General features: G+C 47.7%; 1 long non-coding RNA gene across 5 annotated transcripts; it reads left to right on the plus strand.

Moving 5' to 3' along the window:
• Positions 1–1,711: 1,711 nt before the first annotated feature.
• Positions 1,712–11,060, plus strand: LOC117723706 (uncharacterized). 5 transcript variants are annotated; one of them, XR_013105130.1, is made up of 5 exons: positions 1,712–1,860; positions 2,538–2,690; positions 3,191–3,253; positions 7,559–7,851; positions 10,667–11,060. It is a non-coding gene; the product is annotated as an uncharacterized LOC117723706 (long non-coding RNA). The 5 variants fall into 5 exon arrangements; XR_013105129.1 differs by having other exon boundaries at positions 2,538–2,673; positions 3,176–3,253; XR_013105126.1 differs by having other exon boundaries at positions 1,713–1,860; positions 2,538–2,673.
• Positions 11,061–11,537: the final 477 nt, after the last annotated feature.

Below are 11,537 nucleotides of genomic sequence, written 5' to 3' on the forward strand. Positions count from 1 at the left end.
TTCATCCACTTCTGAAAATATTTTTTTAGGTCTTTTTTTTTTTTTTTTTTAATTTTCAATTGTGTTTGTGTGTGTATGTATGTGCATATGTGGGCTTGCATAATTGCAGTTAGCCATGGCGGCCAGCAGAGGGCAGCATACCCGTAGAGGTGGAGTTGTGAACTGCCTGTTGTGGGTACCAGGAACTAAACTCTGATTCTCTGCGAAAAGAGCACTGTGTTCAAAATCCCTGAACCATCTCTAGCCACTGCCTTCTAAAAATATTTTTAAAAATTCCACATTTACTACAGCACAGTATGTTCACGGACACTGAATTCACAAGCTTCGAGGTGAGTTTGGAGGCTCTGTGAATATTACTAGTCAGAGACATTCTGGGTTTCAAAACTGCTTTAACTACAGGCTCTCAGGCTCACGATGAAGCGAAGGAAACAGATGCAGCTGATTGCCTTCAGACAGAATCGTGCAGCCGCCCGGGTGCAGGTGCGGCATCCAGAGGGAGCAAGGGGCTGGAAGAACACAGCAGGAACCTGCACCTTTGAAGATCAAGGGCAGGAGCTATGTTTCCACTGAGGAAACACGGGGCATGGAGCTACACTGGGAGGTTAAGATGCTCTCTCCACCATGGCAGTCACTGAAAGACTTCCAGGATGGGGATGTTTTAGAATCTTTTTAGTGACAAACGACAAATCAAGTTCAAAGCAGTTCAGACTGAGATCGGAATGATTTAGGACTCTGTGGAGCTCCAAGTCTTTAGGACTGGAACGGACTTCAGAAGGAAGTGAAGACTTCCTCAGGCTCCGACTTTGATCTGGGGCTTGTCTGAGATGGGCACTGCTCCTTCTGTGGGTGTCCAGAAAACCTCTGAATAGTAGAAAATCAGGGTGGTACAGCTTGAGACCGGGTGTATTTACTGATGTCATTGCAGTTTACAAATCCCTCAGCCTCCCCTCGGACTGATTGCTTCAGCAATCAGTCCTGCCAGGAACACATATGCTAATTTACAGGCAGGCCTGGATCACGTGACTGCCATGCGCCTTGGGTGGGGTGATGGAACCGGCCATGGCATGCTGTGAGGAGAAACCCTGCTCTACCCAGAACAGAACTTTTCTAAAGGAAAGGGAAGCGTTCTTTCTTTATTGAGAACAACAGATACGGCCGTGGGGAGGGCTTGACCCAGATGGTCTGCAGCCATTACTGGACAGGCAGCCAGGTGACACTGGGCCTGGTGCTGGGCGAGCCCACAAGCCTGAGAAATGTTTCTCAACTTGGTTTAAGACAAGCGCTCTTACCCTACCCTGAACAAGTGTAACAGCCTTCTCTGAATGATATGTGAGAGTCAAAACAGATGACGCTCCAGGAAGAAAAATAGGCCAAAAGAGCACTGTTTGACTTCCAATCTACGGGGCAGTTCCCAGGCAGCGGGTACTCTTCCTGCTGGGAGAGAAAAGAGCAGAGTTTGTGGGGAGGGGTAAAGGGAGGGGCAGACTCTGGAGCAGTCTCTGTAAGCTCCTCCCCCTGGGGTGGTCCCAGGGGTCTTAGTGGGGAATGCAGACTGCTTTTGCAGATCTGGAGTAGACTTAACATCTACTCCCGACTCTAGGTGATGCGGATGGTCCTGGAACACAGAGTAATGATGATTAGAGTTTAGAATCTTCCAGGCTGGAGGACAGACAAGATAAAAATCTGCAAGACCGGAGCATGGACGCCAGCAAGATGGCCGGCCCACGTGGTTACAATGAGACAGACAGGGGAGGGGGTGGGTGAGCCAGCCTGGCGAGGAAGATCTGCCTGAGCCTGGGCCAGTCCTAGTTCTTGAGTTCACATTGCGAACACAGAGAACTTGTGTTGGAGCCATAGGAGGTGAGAGAGTATCTTTTTTCTATTGGTTCTGGGATCGGTGCCTGAGAGAGTGGAGGGGTGCAGGCTTCCTTGGGGACCCACGTGCCGGCTTGAGCTAGCAATGAGGATGGACACTGGTCCCCATCCCCCATTTCCTATGCCAAACGATGCCTTACTTGCTGGAGACTGTAGCTGGGCCTTAGATGACCAAGATTCTGTAGCCATTGTCATGGAGATTTTGCTCTGGATTTCCTATATCTGTTTGGTCTTTATAGTCTCCATAGAAAGAATTCATATGAGGTCCACAGGGAACTTAGCGAATGGGTAGGGGCTTACGACAGCACAAAACAAAGGCGTAGACAATGGCCAGATACACCGTTGTGCCCTCCTACATTTTAGGCAGTCATTATACTATTTCTTAAAATCCCTAAAACAGACAGCTTTTCTGAAGACTCTTTTCCTGTCCGGTGATTGACAGATCCATTTTTTATTTAGAGGAGAGGGCAGCGGTATGTTATTGCTCTCTACTGAATTCCTTGGCCTGACAGTCATCTTCGGTTTCGTTAGCTATTAATGACCTAAGTACTCAGAATGTAGTGTCTTTCCTTGGGGCCAGAAACATGACTCAGAGCCTTCTCTTCTGACCAGGGACGTTACCGCAGCAACACATTATGATAAGAACATTTCTTACATTCTAGAAGACTGGGACTTTTGCTGGACCTCACAGCCAGAGTTAACAACACACCTCAAGGTCACTTAAGCCTTGCTCGTCTACTTTGTACCCAGCCTGTCTGTTTAACCTGCCTTTAAGAGAACTTGCCCCGGATTTCCCACGTAAGCAACTTTGACAAGTTAAGCCAATGCATAACTCTAATCTTAAAGTAAATACTCTTCCATGACCCTGATCCAAGATTAGCATGTGCTGTGTGTTGATAACCATTTCCTGGAAACAGAAATACAGGCTGGAAGCAGTCTTATAACATGAATATCTACTTGACTTAAGGTTTCTGTTGTTGCAATGAAACACCACAGTCAAAAGCAAGTCGGGGAGGAAACGGTTTATTCGGCTTACACTTCCACATTGTAGTCCATCATTGAAGGAAGTTAGGTCAGAAACTCAAGAGCAAGAACCTGGAGGCAGGAGCTGATGCAGAGGCCATGGAGGAGTGCTGCTTACTGGATTGCTTCCCCTGGCTTGCTCAGCTTGCTTTCTTATGGAGCCCTGGACCACCAGCCCAGGGGTTGCACCAACTACGATGGGCTGGGTCCTCCCCCACCAGTCACTAATTAAGAAAGTGCCTCACAGCTGGATCTCATGGAGGCATTTTCTCAACAGGTTTCTTCCTTTCAGGTAACTCTAGCTTGTGTCAAGTTGACGTAAAACTAGCCAGCACACCACCATAAATGTTGACATGTGAGTATTGCTCAATAACTTGTAATACTGTTAGTTAGTTAGTTAGTTAGTTAGTTAGTTAGTTAGTTAGTCAGTCAGTCATCTGGGTTAATTGGGGTCAACTGGCATCAGTGACTTAATCCCTGGTAAAACTCTGTTAAGGGTTTCTGTAAAGTCTCCCTCATTCTTTCCCCATGTGACACTTTTTGGTACTGTTCAATAGAAGAAACAGGAGGACACTTTGCTAGGTACAGACACACTCAAACAGAGGGACAGATTCACAAGGCAGCCTCCAGAGTACAGCTTCAGACTCATACAGACATAGACAAGGGGACGGAAAAACACAGGAGAAGCAAAGAGTTCAAAACGTGGGCTTGCTCTTGGTTAAATGACACCAAGGGGAAGCGCTTTGATTTCTTTCCTCACTGCGATGCCCACACATTATTGGTGACTCTGAGTTTCTTATGAGTGTGTTCAAACTCACTGCAGTTTTACAAGGTGAACTTTATGCTAAGAGTGCCAAGGATGGCCAGGAGCTGGGATAAGTCAGGGAGGGCACATTAGGTGCTTTTCCTGCTGCTGTGACCAAGTACATAATTAGAAGCAACTTAAAGGAAGAGGGTATATTTCTGTGTACAATCTGAGAGGATGCGTCTATCATGGTGCGGGAAGGCATGGCGCAGAACCGGGAGGCTGCTGGTCACAGTGTGTCTGCTGCCAAGAAGCTGAGAGCAACCACAAAGTAGGGCAGAACTAGACTACAAAACCTCAGGGTCTACTCGACATGACCTACTTCCTTCAGCTCCACCTAAGCATTGTGTGCCCTTCTCAAACAGCGCCACCTGCTGGGTGCTGTGCAGCCAAATGCCCAAGCCCTGTGGGGGACATTTCTCAGAGACCACACCAGAGGATCCTCCCTTCAAGGTTGCAAGAGGGCTCACCCCAGGACACTTTGTGCTTCAGGACTGTGCTGGCAAGCTCCTCTGTGTAATCCACTGTGTGTGTGTGGTGCTTTGTTATGGCAGCCGGGGACACTCCAGGTAGGTCTACCCTTTTCCTTGGCTCTGTTGTCGCCAACTGGCCAGTCCCTGCTCCTAAAGTCATCTTTTAAGAAGTGACCATCTTTTCCTTTGTGGTATCACAAACTTGTGCCTTGTGTGTGAGCAGGAACTGGGGTGAAGATGTGAGGTATTAGGAATGTGACAACGAGGGGCTGGTTAGATGGCTCAGTGGTTAAGAGCACTGACTGCTCTTCTGGAGGTCATGCGTTCAAATCCCAGCAACCACATACATGAAGGTTTACAACCATCCCTAATGAGATCTAATGCCTTCTTATGGGGTGTCTGAAGACAGCTACAAAGTACTTACATATAATAAATAAATAAAAACCTTTGGGCCAGAGAGAACGGAAGAGAATTCGGGCCCTCCCTTGTAGAAAAGTGAGGGCTACATAAGCTAAAAAAAAAAAAAAAAAAAAAAAAAAAAAGAATGTGACAATGAGGGACCTGCAGCTGTCCTCACTCAGGCAGATGTCGACACACAGGAAGACCCCAGAGATGTTTTGTTATTGCTGCATTTCAGATTTGTCTCTCTGCATGGCCACCCACCTCAACCAGCTAACAAGATTCTGAGTGAGTGACTGGGGTCCAGGCTAGGCAAGTAAGGACTCACAGTTGTCTTGAAGTGGAAAGGAAGAAGTTTCATCCTTTGGTGGGTGCCCTCGGGGGCCATCAGCACCTGGCTAATACTGTCGTTCTAGTCCTGCCGTCTCTGACAGGAAGAGCTGGGCATGGCTGTTGGCTGAGGCCTTTTCCTCAGATTTTGTGGTCTCACAGTTGGCTGAAAGCAGCCTACACTGAGAGGGTTGAGGGAAGCTCATATTTCTCCCACTGGAGGCTGGATGATGCTTCTGACAGTGAGTGATCCATCTTCCCACAGAGTATCTCTTTATACCCCTTCCCCGTACTTCCCCCCCCACCCCCGCCCCGCCACCCTCCCCCAAGTGCTGGGGACTGAGCACAGGGCCTTGCATATGATGGGCAAGTGCTCTATCATTGAGTGCTGCCCTTGAGTTCACAATCCTCTCTCTCTCTCTCTCTCTCTCCAAGGCTAAGCATTGAACCCAGGAAGGAGCTTTGTGCAAACTAAGCAAGTGCTCCATTTTGTCACTGAGTCACTGCCCCCTGCCCACCCCACAGCCTCTCCCCACATCTAGCTATTGTTTAACCAAAGAGATGAAAGGGCAGCATCATTCGCGTGTATCTTGTAGCCTCTTTATCCCTGTGTCTGCCCTTTCTTTTCCCCACGGTTTCTGGACTTTGTGCCTGGATTCCTTGTAGCAGGATGAGGGACCTTCGTACATGACCTGAAATCATCAGTTTTCAGAGAAACGAGGAGTCTTCAGGAGGATGAGCAAGCAGCAAGAAGGTGTCTGCATGGCTGTCAGCACGTTTCTCAGAACCTTTGAATTAAGTAGCAGCTGAACTTGGGGTGCAGGTGGCCCTGTTCTGTTCTCTCAGGTCTTCACTCCCTGATCATCAGCCATGGCTTTGGACTGGAGCAGGTTGTTGCTCTAGCTTGCCCGCGTGTCCATCCTGCCTACGGCTTGTTGAAATGCAGCTTTGTTTCTCAGGTCCTGGGTGGGAAGTGAAAGTCTAGGCATCTCACAAACTCCCAGGTCCAGGTGACAATCACATGATTTGTCCAGTTTCAAGAACCTGGGGTCACCCTACCTTCTGAGCCAGGACTTGTGTTTACATGGGCCTTTGGGTTGTTTCAGTGTGTTGGAATGTGGGAGACTTTCCTGTGTTACCCAGTGGGGTAAGCTGCACCCAGATATTCCCTAGGGAGTGTTCTAAGTGGCTAGAGGCTAAGCATGCTGGAAATCCTGTCTTAGTCAGCAAAGAATGACCTAGACCCTGGGAATTAGTGCTCTAGTTTATTCCAGTAGCAGAGACTGGGGGTTACTAGAGCCTCAGACCCCAATCTGACAATGGTGACCTTACTGGGTGATTTTCGAAGCCGTGTTAGGTTAGAGTCTTAGTTACTTTTTTTTATTGCCATAACAAAACACTATGTCCAAGGCATCTTAGAGAAGACAGACTTTCCTGGGACACATGTTTCAGAGGGTGAGTCCATGTTCAACATGGCGGACAGCATGGTGCTGGAGCAGTAGTTGACAGTTCACATCTGATCTACAAACAGGAGGGGGAGAGCGGGGGTGGGGGGACACTCAAATGTGACCCTCAGAAGCAGCACTGACACTTTGGATATACAGTGTCTTTTCTCTAAGCTCCGCCCTCACCCACCTCATGGCTCTACTTTAATTGACATTAAAACCTTTTCCTTGAGGATGGAGAGATGGTTCAGTGGTTAAGAGCATGTGCTGCTCTTACAGACGACTTGATTGAGTTCAGTTCCCGGCACCCATATTGGGCAGCTTAGCCTTTCCTCCAAAGGCACTGCAGTCATGAGCACATGTACACACACACAGACACACATACATACATACACACAGACATACGTACATACACACATACATACACATATACATACATACATACATACACACATACATACATACACACATACATACATACATACACACAGACATACACATACATACATTAACACACACAGAATCACATACATACACACACACAGAAACATACATACAGACAGACACACATACATACATACACACAAACACACACATATATTAACACACACAGAAACACATACATACATACACACAGACACACACATACATTAACACACACAGAAACACGTACATACATACACACAGACATACACATACATTAATACACACAGACATACACATACATTAACACACACAGAAACACATACATACATACACACAGACACATATACATTAACACACACAGAAACACATACATATATACACACAGACATACACATACATTAACACACACAGAAACACATACATACATATACACAGACACACACACATACACACACACAGAAACACATACATACACACACAGAAACACATACATACACACACAGACACATGTACACACACAGAGAAACACAAACATACACACCCGCAGACAGATGTATACACAGAAACACATATATACACACAAACACATACATGTACACAGAAACACATATGTACACACACAGACACACATACATATATCAACACACAGACACACACATACATACATACACACACGGATACACACAGAGACACACAGACAGATAACTAGACACAGATAATAAAAAGAAACCTTAAAACCTTTCTTATTTTTCTTTGCCTTTTTATTTTTTCACAACCTCCAGTCTTGGACAAGCCTCAAACCATGTAGCTGGAAATACCCTGATCTCTGGACCTTCCTGCCTGCATCTCCTGGGGTGACCGGAGACACCACTCCCAGCTTAAAAACTTTATTCTATAAACCACCCACCAGCTTCACCATACCTCACCCTGCAATACTGCCCTGTGGCAAAATTCAGGAATCCTGCCTCAAGGGCGACTCCACCTCTGTAAAGAACTGGCAGCTGCAGGAGAGAGCCTGGAGCTCAGATACCGATCTCCCTCCCATCGCCTCTGGAAGGAGTTGCCTGGAGACAAGGTATCTGGGCCAAGAAGCAGGATGTTGGGGAGGAGAGGGGAAGGGTGGAGGAGGGAAGGAGGAAGTTGGCATTGTCTCCTGGTCTCCACACCCATGTCTGGAGGCCTTCACTTCTCCTTCTGCCTCCTCCAGAAGGTTTCTCCTTTGGTTGTGCAAGTACACGAGCTGTGTATAACCCACCTGGGCCGCCATAACCAGCTCACAGGCTGGGCACCTCGAACAACAGAAACACACTTACTTGCAGTTCCAGAGGCTGATGGTTCAAATGACCAGGTATCAGCAGGTACAAAGCTCCTGGGGCACCTTTCCTCGATGACTCGAAGATGTCTGACTCAGCTATGTCCTCACCTGAGGTGTCCTCTCATGACAGTAGCCATATTGGATTAGAACCTACCCTAATCCCTGCCACATTTCAGTATAACTATCTCCTATCTAGTCATGCTGTGAGGTCCCAGGACTTAGAGAGAACATGGTACATCCCGAATCTGTGTAGTATGGGTCTCAGTTCTTCATCCCACCAGCTGTGGCAAGGGCTGCCAGATAAAACATCATCCATGTGGTTAAATTTGAGTTCCTCATAAATACCTCTCTTGTGTATCTTTTTTTTTTTTTTTTTTTTTTTTTTTTTTTTTTTTTTGGTTTTTTGAGACAGGGTTTCTCTGTGTAGCCCTGGCTGTCCTGGAACTCACTCTGTAGACCAGGCTGGCCTCAAACTCAGAAATCCACCTGCCTCTGCCTCCCAAGTGCTGGGATTAAAGGCATGTGCCACCACTGCCCGGCTGTGTATCTCAAATATAAATATAGTGACACACACAAATTTGGATGGTGGTCTACAATTTGCATCTGACCAGTATCCCAAGTCTTTGGCTGTTGAATGGTGACTCACCTCACCGCTACAGGAGCCTCCTCACTCCTCTGTGCAGGTATGGGAAACACACAAGGAGAAGGGAAGAACTGGGAGCTAGAGGCCAGCTGGGATCTGGGAGTTCTCGAGGGCCCTCACACCAGTCTCTGAAGCCATTGAGACACTCACAGGTGCGGCTGTCTGTGGTTAAGTGGAGGTCAGAGAATTTGATAAGGGAGTCTTAGGAGGTATCTTCTGCTCTCCTCATCTCAAATCTCGGTCAGATGAGAAATGTCGTGCAATACCGAAAGAGATTCTCTGAGCATCCCGAGCGATCCAGCTTCCAGCTATGTAAACACATTAAGTCAGCCATGACTGTCATCCAGCTCTTGGGATGCTGAGGTGGGTGAGGGATGACCACAGCTCTGAGGCCAGCCTGATTTATATAGCAAATTCCAGGACAGCCAGGACTACACAGGGGACTCCAAGACCAAAAAGTCCCTCGAAAAAATAACAGCCAAAATAATAATAACAACAACAATAATCACCGTGTCAAGAAGATGAAAATCTGGCAATCTGGTGGCTAATCCTGTCACTGCCGTCCTATAAGCCAAATCGCTCAGGAAAAGTTTCAGGGGGAATTTGGAAATAAAAGTCACTTGGGGGGCAAAACATTTAAGGGGGAATTTGGAACTAAGACCGAGCCACTTGGGGATAAAACAGATCTGAACTGATTTGTGTCTAGGTGTGCACTTCCTTTATGCACGACTGTGGATAGTGCTACCTTAAGGCAGTAGAGTTGTGAGAAGGAAGGGGAGGGCCCTTGCGGTGGTTGTGACCCAGCCAGCATCCCCCTGTTTTAGCTTAGCTCAGACTGGCCTTGAGCTCATTATCCCCTTGTCTTAGCCTCTGTGCTGAGATTTGTGCCACCACAGACCTTATGGGTTGAGCGGTGTCCCCTCCAAACTTACATGTTGACATGCCAGGCCCAGGGACTTCAGAACGACCTTATTTAGAAATAAGGTCACTGGGATACAGTTCTTTAAGTTGAGAGGGGACGGCCGGGCGGTGGTGGCGCACGCCTTTAATCCCAGCACTTGGGAGGCAGAGGCAGGCGGATTTCTGAGTTCGAGGCCAGCCTGGTCTACCGAGTGAGTTCCAGGACAGCCAAGGCTATACAGAGAAACCCTGTCTCCAAAAAAAACAAAAAAACAAAAAAACAAAAAAAAAAAGAGAGAGAGAGGGGACCACAGTGGAGAGCGATATCTGTCCCACAAGGAAAGGGCAGATAGCTACATGAAATGCAAATCATGCCGTTTCTCTACAAGAAAATGGGTGCCAAAAATCATCTCCAAAGCACCCAAAGCCAGCAGAAAGCCCGGGACAGACACCCGGGGCTTGGGGCTCTACCTTCAGTGCATGCCATTGAGTTAGGACAGCCCTGTGAGCCAGCAGCAGGGTGATCATTCCTGCAGAGATGTCTGTTGTCTCGTTGCTTCTTCTAGCAGGCCCGAGGGAGCCGGGTTGGGTATTGTGCTTTCCGGAGGTTTTCCTTTTAAATCTCATCCAGGAAACTGTCCCCTGCACAGTTTGTCATCTTCCTAAATGCTGGCAGGGTAGGTAAACAGATGACTCAGATGACAGTAAGGAGCTTGGCGATGGTAGCCAACTCACTGTAACCACTACCCACCCCTGGGACAAGTGAGGGCCTAGGTTCATCACAGGCATCCTCGTTGGGCTGGGTTCTTGACACCGCTCTGGTGAGGGTGGGAGGTTCCTGCCTGCATCTGGCCTTTCACACACTGAGCATGTACACTGGCCCTCCCTGCTTACTTTACAACACACACACACACACACACACACACACTTATGTACATGTAGATGAGTGTGCACAAACACATGGATCAATAAAAATAAAAATAAATCTTTAAAATAATCTGCATTTGCCTAACATTAAATATGTTTTTGCAGTCTTTCCCGGAGTTTTCGATGACTTCATCCCAAAGTCCTCACTGAGATGAAGACCCTGATGCTGGGGAGCTTTCTGTTGACCTGACACAAACCAGGATCATCCAGGGGGAGGAAACCTCAACTGAAAAACGCCTCCACCAGATTGGCCTGTAGGGATGTCTAAGGGGGATTTTCTTAGTTAGTGATTGATTTGGAAGGACCCAGCCCACCATGGGCAGTGCCAGCCTGGGCAGGTGGTCTTGAGGTGTGGAAGAAAGGCTGGGCAAGCCAAAATGAAGAAGCCAGTAAGCAGTGTTCTTCCGTGCCTATGTTTCATTTCCTGCCTCCAGTTCTTCCCTGCCTTCCCTTCATGACAGACTATGACCCGTGAGCCAAATAAACACATTCCTCCTCATACTGCTTCTGGTCATGGTGTTTACCACAACACTAGACTGCAAGCTAAAGCAACCATATTTCATCCATTTTGGGCCCCTGATGAACGTTAACAGGCTGGGCTTCTGTCCTAATTACATGACGATCAAATGAGTGAAATAAGAAAGTGCCATGTCCGCTTGCTGACAGAACCTACTGTGGCGGTTTACTCGGGAGGTCCGGCCAGCAACTGAGCAAGTCCGGATGTGGATACTTGGAGCCAACCAACAGACTGAGCTCAGGGACCCTGGTGGGGGAGCTGGCAGAAGGACTGGAGGAGCAGAGAAGGATTGCAACCCCATTGGAAGAACAACATAGCCTGGCCTGACCACCCAGTTCTCCCAAAGTTTAGACCACCAACCAAGGAGTGTACCTGGAGGGATCCGTGGTTCCAGAAACATATGTAGCAGAGGATGGCCTTGCCTCACAGCGATGAGGGGAGGCCCTTGATCCTGGGGAG

The sequence above is a fragment of the Arvicanthis niloticus genome, chromosome 19 (assembly GCF_011762505.2).
Source record: "Arvicanthis niloticus isolate mArvNil1 chromosome 19, mArvNil1.pat.X, whole genome shotgun sequence".
NCBI classification, from domain to species: Eukaryota; Metazoa; Chordata; class Mammalia; order Rodentia; family Muridae; genus Arvicanthis; species Arvicanthis niloticus.